The sequence below is a fragment of the Camellia sinensis genome, chromosome 2, assembly GCF_055761805.1.
Source record: "Camellia sinensis isolate YWXY chromosome 2, ASM5576180v1, whole genome shotgun sequence".
Taxonomy (NCBI): domain Eukaryota; kingdom Viridiplantae; phylum Streptophyta; class Magnoliopsida; order Ericales; family Theaceae; genus Camellia; species Camellia sinensis.
This window is the reverse complement of record NC_138962.1, coordinates 138690658-138703588: the sequence shown is the minus strand read 5'-3', so window position 1 is coordinate 138703588 and position 12931 is coordinate 138690658.

The following is a 12931-nucleotide window of genomic DNA, read 5'->3' as shown; positions in this document are numbered from 1 at the left end:
ACTCTCTCTTTCTCATGCTCTAGCTTGAGGTAAGGATACTTTCCATACTTTTTTATGAGTTTTAGCTTAGTTGTTTGTATTTCTAAGTCATGTTGAGATTTTTGGAGGATTTGGAACAATCTAGGGTTTGGGGTAAAATAAATTAAAAGAGGGGTTTTTCAAATGGATCCTTGAAAATGATTTTGATATGGAAAATGATGTTGAGTTGGAATTAAATTGTGGATTTGAATGTTGGAGTGGATTTTGGGAAGAAAAGGGATTTTTCCTTAAATGCCCCAAATGTTGATTTGTATAAATTTTGAGATTTATATTGGAATTGTGAAATTGGATTGATGTTAATGAGAATGGTGGAGTTAGATATGTAATATCACTCACCCTTGGGATTTGGAAAGTTTATCTTTGTGAAGTATAAATTATCTATTTAGAAATATCTATTTTGGGCAATCGGTGGATGATAACTATGATTGTTGTAGAAATTACATATGAATTAGGAGAATCGAAACCAGTTTCTCATTCATTTGCATTGAGCATTATTTCACACTTGCATATTGAAAATGTTTATCATTTTGAGAAAAATGGATGAAACTAAGAAACATGAATTGTATTGTTGAACTAAGTTAGCCTGAGTGTCCTAGGTGAAAATCTTGAAATCCACGTGTATACATGGGTTCCAATCCCACAAACAAAATTTCTGTGAAATGGCAATATTAGTGCTTGTATAGTCTATATTTACATGGGTTACGGTTTCCTCCGGACGAAATTTTCGGAAAAGGTTGTATTGTTTTTAAAATTCTCAAAGTGTGAATCACCACCCTATTCTCTATTGAAATGGAAAATAAATTGTGAATCAAAATATTAACTTGGCATTTCATAGTTTTGAAAAGAGATATAAACATGTTTTGGCAAGAACATGGCATATGCATTCACCTTATAGAGTTGTTAAGATTTATATATTGTGTTGGATTATTTCTACTGGACTTTGGCTCACCCTATGTGGGAAAAACATTTCAGGCACTCGAGCATCATTTTTTTCGCTCGAGCGGAACAACTTTTTTGTGTTTGACGCTCGAGCGACACTTCTTGCGCTAGAGCGGACCTTGCGCATATCAGTTCATAAAAAGGTCATTTTAGATCACTTTTTCACTTCTCTCTCTCTCTCTCTACTTTTCAAAAACCCTAGATCTAGAGTCTCTCTCTCTAAAACTCACTTTCTCTCTATATTTTCACCTAGATCTAGTGATCTCTCTACCCGTATGCCTTTGTTGAAAAGGTAATGTGCCTCAAGAGCACTCTTTTGGCCCAATTAAAGCTTGGTTTCAGCATTTTTGAAGTTTTTTCATCTCTTCCTTTGGTCTTCCAACTTGAAGTATGGACTTTCTACTCTTTCTATGAGTTTTAACTTGGTTATTTCTTGATGTGTGAGAAACATTGGGTTTTGAGGTGATTTTAATAAACCTAGGGTTTGGGGTTTAAATTCCAAAGAGGGGTTTTCAAATGAATATCTTGGAAATGGTTATGGGAATGGATATGACCTTGGGTTATGTGAAAATGGTTGATTTTTGATGTTTGGGATGAGATTGGAAGAAAATGGAGTTTTGCCCTAAAATGACTTGAATAATTATTTTGTATAAATAATGGAAATTGTACAAGAAATGTGAAATTGGATAGACATTTATATAAATGGTCTAGTTAGATACATGATATCTCTCACCTATGGAAATTTGAATAACTCATCTATTGAGAAGATTGTATATATATTTAGAAATATCTGCTTTGGCCTATTGGTGGAAGATATATATGATTGTTGTAGAAATTGCGTGAGGATTTGGTAAATTGAAACTAATTCCTTATTGGTTGTCATCGAATATGATTGTGTTTTAATACATTGTATATGGATGATGTTTGGGTGGAGAAATTAGATGTACTCTATCTTTGAGAGGAGAAAGGGGATGGACTCCATTAAATTAAGTTGGCCTATGTGTCCTGGGTACAAGTCCCGAAAACCGCGCATATACATGGGTTCCGATCCCGCAGACAAAATTTTTGTAAAATGGCAAATTGAAGTGTTTGTGTGTAATGGTTGTGTCGTCAGAAAACCACTGAGTTATAGTCTCAGTTGGGTTGTTTTTATAACAATAGATATGACTCATGAATTGAGGAGATATAAAATGACATGAAACGAATTGATATAAAATGGATTGGAATATAATTGTCATGACCCGAACCCGCCCCTATAGGTTAAGGACATAACCGACCAGTAATCCCGAGATTACTTACAGCCTCAAACCGAACAAGACATGATTCATCATAGTAAAGGGGCCAAATGGAAGTAAATTTAAAACTTTTGTCCATAGAGCTGTGCTTACATGGCACATCATAACAATCCATACATATACATGTTAACAACTCATATCAAAATGTGTAATAACGCAAGGTTCTGTACATATAGGATCATTCAAGTCTAGGTCAGCCAATCAAACTATATATAACCATAAACCAAAGTTCTCACCAACATGACAAAATATAGCAACTAGCAAAAGGGTGAAAACAGGTCTCATGCGTGAGACGTATGGGCTGACTCTTCAAAACCTTGACTGCTTCTCACAAACTTCACTGAGGCTGGGTTTGGACCTCTCTTGGCTCACCTACAGACACATGAATGAGCGTGAGCGAAAGCCCAGTGAATAATATCAAATAAGGAAGATACACGAACAGTATTTAGAACGACATGCACCAAACGGCCTTGGGCCGAATTCACCTTTCTATCTAGTATATATATATATATATATTTAGGTCAAGTAACTGCAGTTCCAAACACATCAGACGGCCTCGGGCCCAATCCATTCATGTCAAACGGCCTTTAGCCCAACCATTCTTTCATTCATGTCAAACTGGCCTCTGGGCCATTCATTCTATCATTCATGTCAGACTGGCCTCTGGCCCATTCATTCTATCATTCATGTCAGACTGGCCTCTGGCCCATTCATTTGGCATAGCAAACATTTGTCCACCATTCAAATTAACGAACCTATAAGACTTACATAGAAGTAAGCAATTGGACAAATAACATATTTCAGATATCTTTATTAAGATATTACTCACAGTGATCGGCTGGATGATTTGCCCTGGAGCTCGACCCTACACATTCCATGAACACAATGGGTCACAAACAATTCAATCCGTTCTTAATTCACACATTCCTCTTTAGGCTTCATTCTTATTTTAACTCATTTACAATGCTTAATGCATGCCTAAGAGTACTTAGAAGTGAAAAAGAATGGAAAATGAAAGATAGAACACAATTACAAAATTTCAGAAACAGGGGTCCCCGCTCGAGCGGACCCATTAGGTCTGCAAAAGTACTAGTTGTCCCATTTTTACACTCGAGTGTAAAGTCTGGCGCTTGAGCTGAAAGTCCCACTACATGGCTCCCCGCTCGAGCGTGGACTTTCCCGCTCGAGCAGACATCCATGTCTGCAAAACTTCTGGGAGCTCGTATTTCCCACTCGAGCGGCGCCTTCCCCGCTCGAGCGGACATCCCAATTTCTAGAAAATCCAGAATTATTCTTGAGCTTCAATCTCGACCTTCAAAGGTCCAAAACTCATAATTTCGGTCCAAAACATGCAAATACATTATATAGAATATGGATGTAAGTAACATGAGGCTAATCATTCAAAATCATGGCCCAATTCTTCAAAATTAATCAACATTCCTTTGTACAATCATGGCTCATGCATTCAAACCTCATATAAGCTCCATATCTTTAATAATCAAACATGCATGCCAATTTTGACTTCATTTCTACTTCAAATGATGCAAATGGTGTTCATTCTCATGAAACTCAACAAAAACATGCTTGCATGTATGATCCAACTCTCAATCTTTTATAATTGACATGCTACATGTTAGATTATGCAAATTTATGGCAATTCATAGCAAATTCTATGCATGCATGTGCATATCTCATCAAAATCAACACAACTCATGATCTAACTCACCATTTAATCTTCAATTCACAAAATCACAACTCAACCTCATGAGTTAAAGGTTGATTACTCACCTAGGAGCTTTAATCTTCCAAACTTGTGCCTAATTCTTGAGTTCAACCTTCCAATTTCACAAACTTGAGCCAAACACACAATTTTCCTTCTTTCTCCCTCTCTAGCCAACCCTCTCTCTCTTTCCTTAAGGTAATCTCAGCCAAATGAATAAAAAGAGAGGAATTGAGTGTATAATGGCCCTTTATAAGCTCCTACCCAAACACATTTCTTTAATATTACATAATTGAGTATCATTTCATTAATTTAATCTTTTTAATTTGATCCAAATCAATTTTCAATTAATTTCACCGTAGGCACTAAAAATTTCGCCAATCACAATAGCGTAGTCAATTTCGGTTTCTGTGGCCGATATGGCCTTCAATTTAATTTCCAAAGCAGAAAGTCAAATAGATTTTCCTACGGTGAACAGATAGAAATTCAAAACCACATATATTCATATAAATGGCACTCAAAATCGTATCAAACACATAATCACAAACGCAATTAAGATTAATTAGCATAATACGGAGCAGTGTTATCACCATAATACTTGGCATAATAAGGTTTTGGAAGAAGAGTTGTAAATGATTTTATCTTTGAGCATTGGTCATGTGCATCATGTTTATAATCTTGTTAAAGTTCATGTATTGTGTTAGATTGTTTCTATTGGGCTTTGGCTCACCTTATTTTGGGAAAAACCATTTTCAGGTACCGGTGATATGCCTCCACCAATGCAGTAGCTTTGAGGGATTGTGAGCAAGAACTTCTATTTTGTTGTATCTATTTTATATAGCCAAGGGATTTAAATTGTGTTGAGCTAGACTCATTTTGTTGTAACCAAGGAATAACTTGGAAAGATGTAAGCTGTTAAGGCATTTAAATATTTGTTCAACGTTTATCTTTTGATTACTAGTGATATATGCTATAGATTCAGGATAGGACATTTATGAATGTATATCGCATGTGTCACCTTTTGTATATTAACTCTGATGAATGAAAAGTATGTTATTTCTATTCTATTTCCGCTTATGAGATAGGTTCGTTGCATTTATTTTAGGGGCGTTTGTAGACATCTCATTTTTTACTACCCTTACGACTTTGACATCACCACTTGCACACCCAATGATGAATGTGTGCTTGTTAAGTGCTTGGAATGCCACAGCGGAATGCCACAGCTTTGAGCCTTTCAAATCCTACACACCTCTTGCCTTGTCTTTGGACCAAAACTAGAGATTTTCAAGCCTGCAAACCCTTGTGACCTGTTGGCCACCACCTTTGGCTACTGGCCACTGCTCTTGGCTGCCAGCCACTGATGTGGCTTGTCGGCCACAAGTGTGTTTTGCAGATATTTTTTTGCTAGCTGTGCCAGCTGTTAGCACAAATGCATGCACCTTCTTATACGTGTATGTATTGATATTTCTGAGGGAGTGAGATCATTTTCTATATATAGAGGACCTCCCCTCTTGCTTTCAAGGTTAGAAAAATTTTGGAACAAAATATTTCCTTTATCTCTACAATTCTCTCTCTCTCTTTTGCAAATTTCTTGATCGTTCACCTATACACTCTAAACCAAACCTTACCATCATTGAGCTGAGGTACTTTTGAGCCCTCTTTGAGCTCTTGAGGATCTGTTTGTGTTGAATTGTTGCTTGGAAGTGCTCTCCTCTTCATGAGGTATAAGGCTTAGCTTTTTTTTTCTTATTTTTGTTTGCTATTTTCTTACTGTTTTCCTACTATTTTGCTACTATTTTTTGGGCTGTGTAAGCTCTGTAATTTTGGGCTGAAACTTGTGGTTTAAGGCTTTAGAGAGTGGAGGGTTGTTTCAACTCTTGTGATTCGGAAAACACCTCAAATCTTTCACCACACAAGTAGTGCCTCCAAATCTTCAAAGGAAGTATCACAGCTACTAGCTCTAAGTCATGAGTGGGATAGTTTCTCTCATGTGTTTTCGACTGATGTGAGCCATAGGCCACTACCTTCCCCCCTTGCATCAAGACACAACCCAAACCTTCTCGAGATGCATCACAGTATACAGAATAGCCTAAACCTCTCTCCGAAATAATCAACACTGGGGCAATGGTAAGTCTAACCTTAAGCTATTAGAATGACTTCTCACAAGTCTCACTCCACACAAATTTGATTTCCTTCCTCGTAAGTCTAGTCAATGGTGAGGCTAATTTAGAAAAAAAATTCACAAACCGATGGTAATAACCAGCCAACCCCAAGAAACTATGAATCTTAAAGGCGTTCTTAGGCTGTTCTCAATCTTGTACTACGTCTATCTTGGAGGAATCTACAATCACTCATTCCTTGGATACCACATGGCCTAAGAATTTTACTTTTTTTTAACTAGAGTTTAGACTTTCCGAACTTAACATACAATTTGTGGGTTCTAAGCAACTCAAGAACAACTCGCAAGTGTTCCTCGTGTTCTTCCTCATAGGGTGAGTAAATCAAAATGTCATCAATAAAGATGACCATAAAATGGTCTAGGAACTCACAAAAGATCCGGTTCATCAAATACATAAACATAGCAGGTGCGTTGGTTAACCCAAAAGGCATCACTAGGAATTCGTAATGGTTATACTACGCACAGAATACCATTTTCTAGATATCCTCCTCATTTACTCTCAACTAATGATAACCCGATCTCAAGTCTATCTTAGAAAAGCAATAAGATCCCTTCAACTGATCAAACAAGTCATCTATAGAAGGAATTAGGTATTTGTTCTTAACAGTTACCCGGTTCAATTTTCGATAGTCAATACAAAGTTGTAATGTGCCATTCTTCTTTTTGGCAAAGAGAGCCTGTGCTCCCCAAGGCAATGTGCTAGGGCGGATAAAGCCCTTATCTAATAATTGTTGGAGTTGAACCTTCAACTCACTCAATTCGGCAGGTGCAAAGCTATACGGTGCCATAGAAATTGATGTCATACTGGGCACTAAATCAATAGGGAACTCAATTTCACGATGATGTGGTAGTGAGATCCTCAAGAAAGACGTTCAGGTATCCACAAACTACCCTCGGTAACTCAACTAGAATAGTATCACTCTCTACACCCAAGAATGTAGCAAGTACGAGACTATGCATATCACATACTGGCAACAAGGCTCTATCAACTCTGTCCCCGAAGAAATAAAAACAATCACCACTCAAGGTACATATAGTAACCCTTTAATAGTAACAGCCTATAACAGCCCAATAAGATGACAACCAATCCATACCCAATATGACATCAAAGCTTAACATATCAATTAACACAAATGCAAAAAGAAGTCGGCGACCGGCAATCTCTATCTCACAACCCCAATACCCTAGTCCAACACAACCTCACCACCAATTGGTGATTCTACCCTGATAGAAGATGCTAATCGAGCCACTTCTAACCCCAATGCCAATGCAAATGAAGATGAGATAAAAGAATGTGATGCGCTCGTATCAATCAACACGTTGGGAATAGAATTATATAACAAGAAGTTACCTCTCACTACTGAAGGCGCTGGCACTAAATCTAGCATGGTAATAGCATACACATAATTTGTAGGTCTTTGCTCTACCTGCTCACCCCTCAGAGCATAAGTCTGATGCACAGATTGAGCCGAAGAGGTTTTTTGATTGGTCCTTGAGGCCTATAATGACTGAATAGGCTGGTAGCTCTGTGGCTCCCTTGAACCTGACGCACCAGGTGTGCCACCCAACTAAGGGTAAAACCTTCTCATATGTCCAGACTACCCACATTGATAACAGATAGTCGGCTGTCCCTTCCCTTGACTCTAGCTCTGAGAACAAGCCACAAACGGTGCAGATTATTAGCCTCCTCCTCTCTACGGGAAAGCTGGAGACTTGTGACCCAACTGGCCACACTTGAAACAAGTGAAACCTCCCTAATTACCTTTCCCTGAACCCAAACTCGGTACAGGAAAGGCGGATCTAGACTGTGTTGCCTGGGACTGCTATGGGGTGGAACTCATCTATCTTTTGTTATCCCTAGTGTTCCCCTGAACATCCTGACTCTTCTCCTTAGAGCCCCTCATCCGCTCCTCTTCCGTCTGAATCACGGTCTCTAAATGAGCTACTGCCTCCACAAGGCGACCATAATCTCTAATCATAGACGCGACTACCTCGAAAAAAAGTCCAGTCCTCAACCTATTCTCAAATTCCAAGCAACAGTGTTCCTCCATCGCTACCAACTCCGGTGCAAATCTCGACAAACTAGTGAAAGCAACCTTAAACTTAACCACCGGTGTGTTCAACTGTTTGAGCTTCAAGAACTGCTCTATCAATTTCTTTCTAGCAGTGGGAGGTAAAAACTTGTCTTGGAAAGCGTTGAAAAAAGCCTCTCAAGTCCCTCCAATGCGTCCATGCACAAACTTCTACCACTGACCCGCATCTCCCTTCAGTTGGAAGAATGCCAAGGTTACTCTCAATCTATTGTCCTCAATGCCAAGCATCTCGAACATCTTCACCATCTGCTCGAGCCATTCATCCGCTTTCAAGGGCTCTTTCGGATCCCTTATAAACGTATCTACATTAGACCGTAAGAACTCTCTCTTCAAAAAAGATGGCCCTGTCTCCACTACTTGGGCTTGGACTTGATTCTCAGCCCTGAGAATGTCTATGGATTCCCGCAAAGGTTCGGCCATTTCACGAGCTAAAACACCCATGGCCTGTTGACTAACCGTTTTGCCACATTGGACTGAACAACCCCTTCCTCTTGTGCCGGAATACCATCCAGTAATGGCATCTCCTGCTGTCTAGGCCTGCTACGCCTACTGCCACTACGACCACATCCTGATATCCTAATAAAGGTAACACTAGAGATTAGCACATTAACAAATGCGTCAAAGCTAACTCACTTACGTCCTAATACAATGCACAACAAATAATTCACTCCACATAATCACATAAACACATACGAACTTCTTTTCTAGATAGTGATTATCCCGCGGCACTGCCAAAGTTCCAATTAGAAATAGCAGCGATCAAGTACTCTTCTAACAGGACTTCTAGAAACCTATTGACCCAACCAACATCTTAGAAATTAAATTTCATACCCACTTAGTCACATAAGCATGTTATCATAACTATCTCTATCAAGCGAGAAAAACCCATTGTGGTAAGAACCACTCCCCATGTACCCAAAATATTCAAACTTGGTACCCTCTGATACCAAGTTGTAATGCCCCGAAATATAAATACAATAAGTCAACTACAATATTAATAAATGACAACAATTAGAAGATAATTATATTCAATTAAGTTTTAGTTTAAAGTTTTAAAAAGAGTAACATATGCGGATATATATTCAAAAGCCTATCCCTGAATCTATAGCACATGTTACACAATAGAATGAACTTCAAATAAAAGAAATGCCCTAAAGGCTTACAATTTTCCAAGACAGTGCTTGGTTACAACAAAATGGATTTCAATCCCATATAGTTAAAACCCTAGGCTTGTATAAATAAATACAACAAAATAAACAAGATGCAGCCCTTGCTTTCAAGTCCTCCCAAGCTATTGTCTTGGCGGAGGCATATCATTAGCACCTGAAATGGTTTTATCACATAGATTGAACTAAAGCCCAGTAGAAATAATCCAATACAACATATGAATCTTAACAAAGATATAAGGGTGAAATGCATACGCAATGCTAGTGACAAAACATTTTATATCTCCTTCAAACCATGTAATGACAGATTTAGATCACAGTTCATAAAATATTCTTTTTTCAATCGAAAACAGGACAGTGAATCATATCTCTAGGAATTTCCAAAACAAGTATCACATTTCATAGAAATTTCGTCCACGAGAAACCATAAATCGACACCCATGTAAACGTAGGCTATACAAGCACTATTATTGCCATTTTACAGATATATCTTCTGCAGGATCGACACTTATTTATACATGCATTTTTAGGACTTTCACCCTAGACACACAGGCCAACTTATTTTTTATAACAACAATTCCTTCCTAGATTTACCCCTTTTCTCAAAACAATATACATTCTCCACGAAATAAATATACAACAATGCTCAATGCAAATGAATGAGAAATTGGTTTTCAATTCTCCTAATTCTAATGAAATTTCTACAACAATCATAGTTATCTTCCACTGATAGCCCAAAACAGATATCTCTAAACAAATAGATAATTTCAATAAAGATAAACTTTCTAAATTTCATGATGTGGGTGATAATACATATCCAACTCCACCATTCTCATCTATAACAACTCAATGTCACCATTTCAACATCAATTCCATTTATCAATACAAAATCAACATTTGAGATTTTAAGGCAAAGACCCTCTTTCCTTTATAAAACCATTTCCCATGGTAAGAACCCTTCTTTTCATCATGCCTTAACAATAACCATCTTTCTACAATCATTATTGATAAATCATTTGAAAACCCCTCTTTTGTTTTCGAACCAAAACCCTAGATTGTTCAAATATCCATTTCTTTCACAAAGTGGTTTTATAAAAACAAATAACTAAGTTAAAACTCATAAGGAAGTGTGGAGAATCCCTACATCAAGCTTAGAAGGTGGAAGAGAAGAACTTGGAAAAACTTGACATTAACGAAACCACGAGCCACTCGGATCAAAAGGAAGCCCTTGAGACGATCTATAATCTATTTCAAAGGACCAACATTAAAGGCTACCTCCAAGTGAGTAGATCTAGGAATCTAAGTAGGAAAAAGTTAAGTTTAGAGAGAGAAAAGAGAAATCACAGGTTGAGAGGAAAAGAGAAGGAAAATAATAATAGGAAAGTGTTTTGGACCCTATTTATAGTGGCTAGATATTAATAGAATAATAGCTCCAAAGTCAAATGAAAAGAATAAGTAAAAAATCTCCAAAAGTAGGGCCCAAGCTGAACAAAATCTAGAGAAAGAGTCGCAGGGGTCGACTCTCGCGACAATGGTGTCGACATTCAAGCAGAAAAGCTGAGACACTATTGTTTGGCAGCAGACAAGGGTCGACCCTTAGAAGTAGTAGTGTCGACCCTATATTTCAATAGACAACCCAGAACAACACAAAAAGAGAAGGGTTGACCTTGGGAACCCATGGTGTCGACCCTATATTTCAGTAGCTAATTCCAGGAACACAGTAGGATAAGTGTCAACACCGCCAAGACTGGTGTCGACCCATAAAGGCCAAAAATCAAGACAAGTGTCGACACTACCAAGACTGGTATCGACCCTTTTTTTCAGTAGCTCCACCAGGAACACAGCAACAAGGAGGTGTTGACACCACAAAGATAGGTGTCGACCTTGGGAGCAGAACAAAACAAGGAGAGAGAGAAAGAGAGAGAGAGAGAGAGAATGAACAATAGCTACGAACATGGTTTCCCAGATTCAAAAGCATTAAATGGGTCGAGTCTAAGCCCGGATTGCTATAACTACCCTCCACTAATGGCTACCAATGAATCCTCTGTTTATTCCGATTAGTATTCTCCTTACATGTCTCCTTCAGCTTCTATTGCTGAACTTCATTTCCATACGCAACTATCCTCACCTTTAAGGCCTTGTCGTCATACCACAGTTCTTCAGCTTTTTGGACTACCATCTTTGCTACAACCTCGTAATCATATTTGACAAACCCGAATCTTATTCCAGTTGCTTTTCCTCTTTTAATCAAGATGAATACATCCTTTACCACTCCATAGTTGCTAAATAGGGTAAAGAGACTCCTTGGTTCCATAGATTCCAGTAGGTTATCCACAAAAGCCGTAAACATCTCTAGTCCCCTTGATTGAACATGTTGATATCCTGGTGGTCTTCTAATGTTCACCGGGTTCCATCATCCTCCTTCAATTTATGTTCAAACCTTGACATTTTGTGATCTTAAAATCATTTTAATGTCAGTTTGCCACTTAATATCATTTTATTATCTCATAACCAATAAATTATTTTTGACAAAAATGTTAGAGACCTCAAAAATCCTATCAACTGTCTCACATGGGTGTGGGTCCCACACCCATGTGAGACATTTGGTAAAAATTTTGGTAGAATTTTTAGAGTCTCTAGTATTACTCTTATATTGAATCATAATTAAAGAATCATAATCATAATTAAACATTATGAAATAATCATAATTATAACATAGTTGGTTCAAGAGAATGAGTACCTTATGAAAAAATTACTTTCAAGATGTTTTGGGTCTAACCATAATATGAGAACTATTGTGAAGTAAATGACAATATTTAAATGTCATTCATTATAAAATAAAAGGGTAAATTACAATTCCAACCCTTAATGTTTTCCAAAATTAAAAAAAAAAAAATAAGAAAGGTGAGATGGGAAAAAAACAAAAAGAAAAAAGTGTGTATTATTTTATAAATGTTAATATATGTATGTTTTGCGGAAAAAAAAATTGTTAATTACATCATACATTATGTTAGTTTGATTTAATTGTTAATTAATGGACGTGGACATTAGTTATGTGATTGAAAACTTCAAATGGTAAAATATAATTTCTTAAATGTGATGAAAAAAGAAGTTTTATTTTTTTTATAAACCTTGTGGGATATATTTATAATTTATCTAAAATAAAATTACCCTTGAATATTGGTAATTAAAAACGAAAACTTTTCTATATTCATAAACCTCTTGGTATATATATAAAGAGAAAAGTTAGAGATCATGAAAATTTTTTCATAAAAATGATCATGAAAGATTTATGATTCTTGGATTACCTTGATTAGTGTGTGGTGTTTTATTCTAAGTGTAGTTCAAGGGTCACAAAACTTTAATGACTATTTTCATAAAAAAAATTTCATGATACCTAACATTGCTGATATATAAATGGATGTCATTATCATATTTCTTAAATACTAATTATTTAAAATAAAATAAAAAGAAATTACAATGACTTGGGTGTTTAAGTC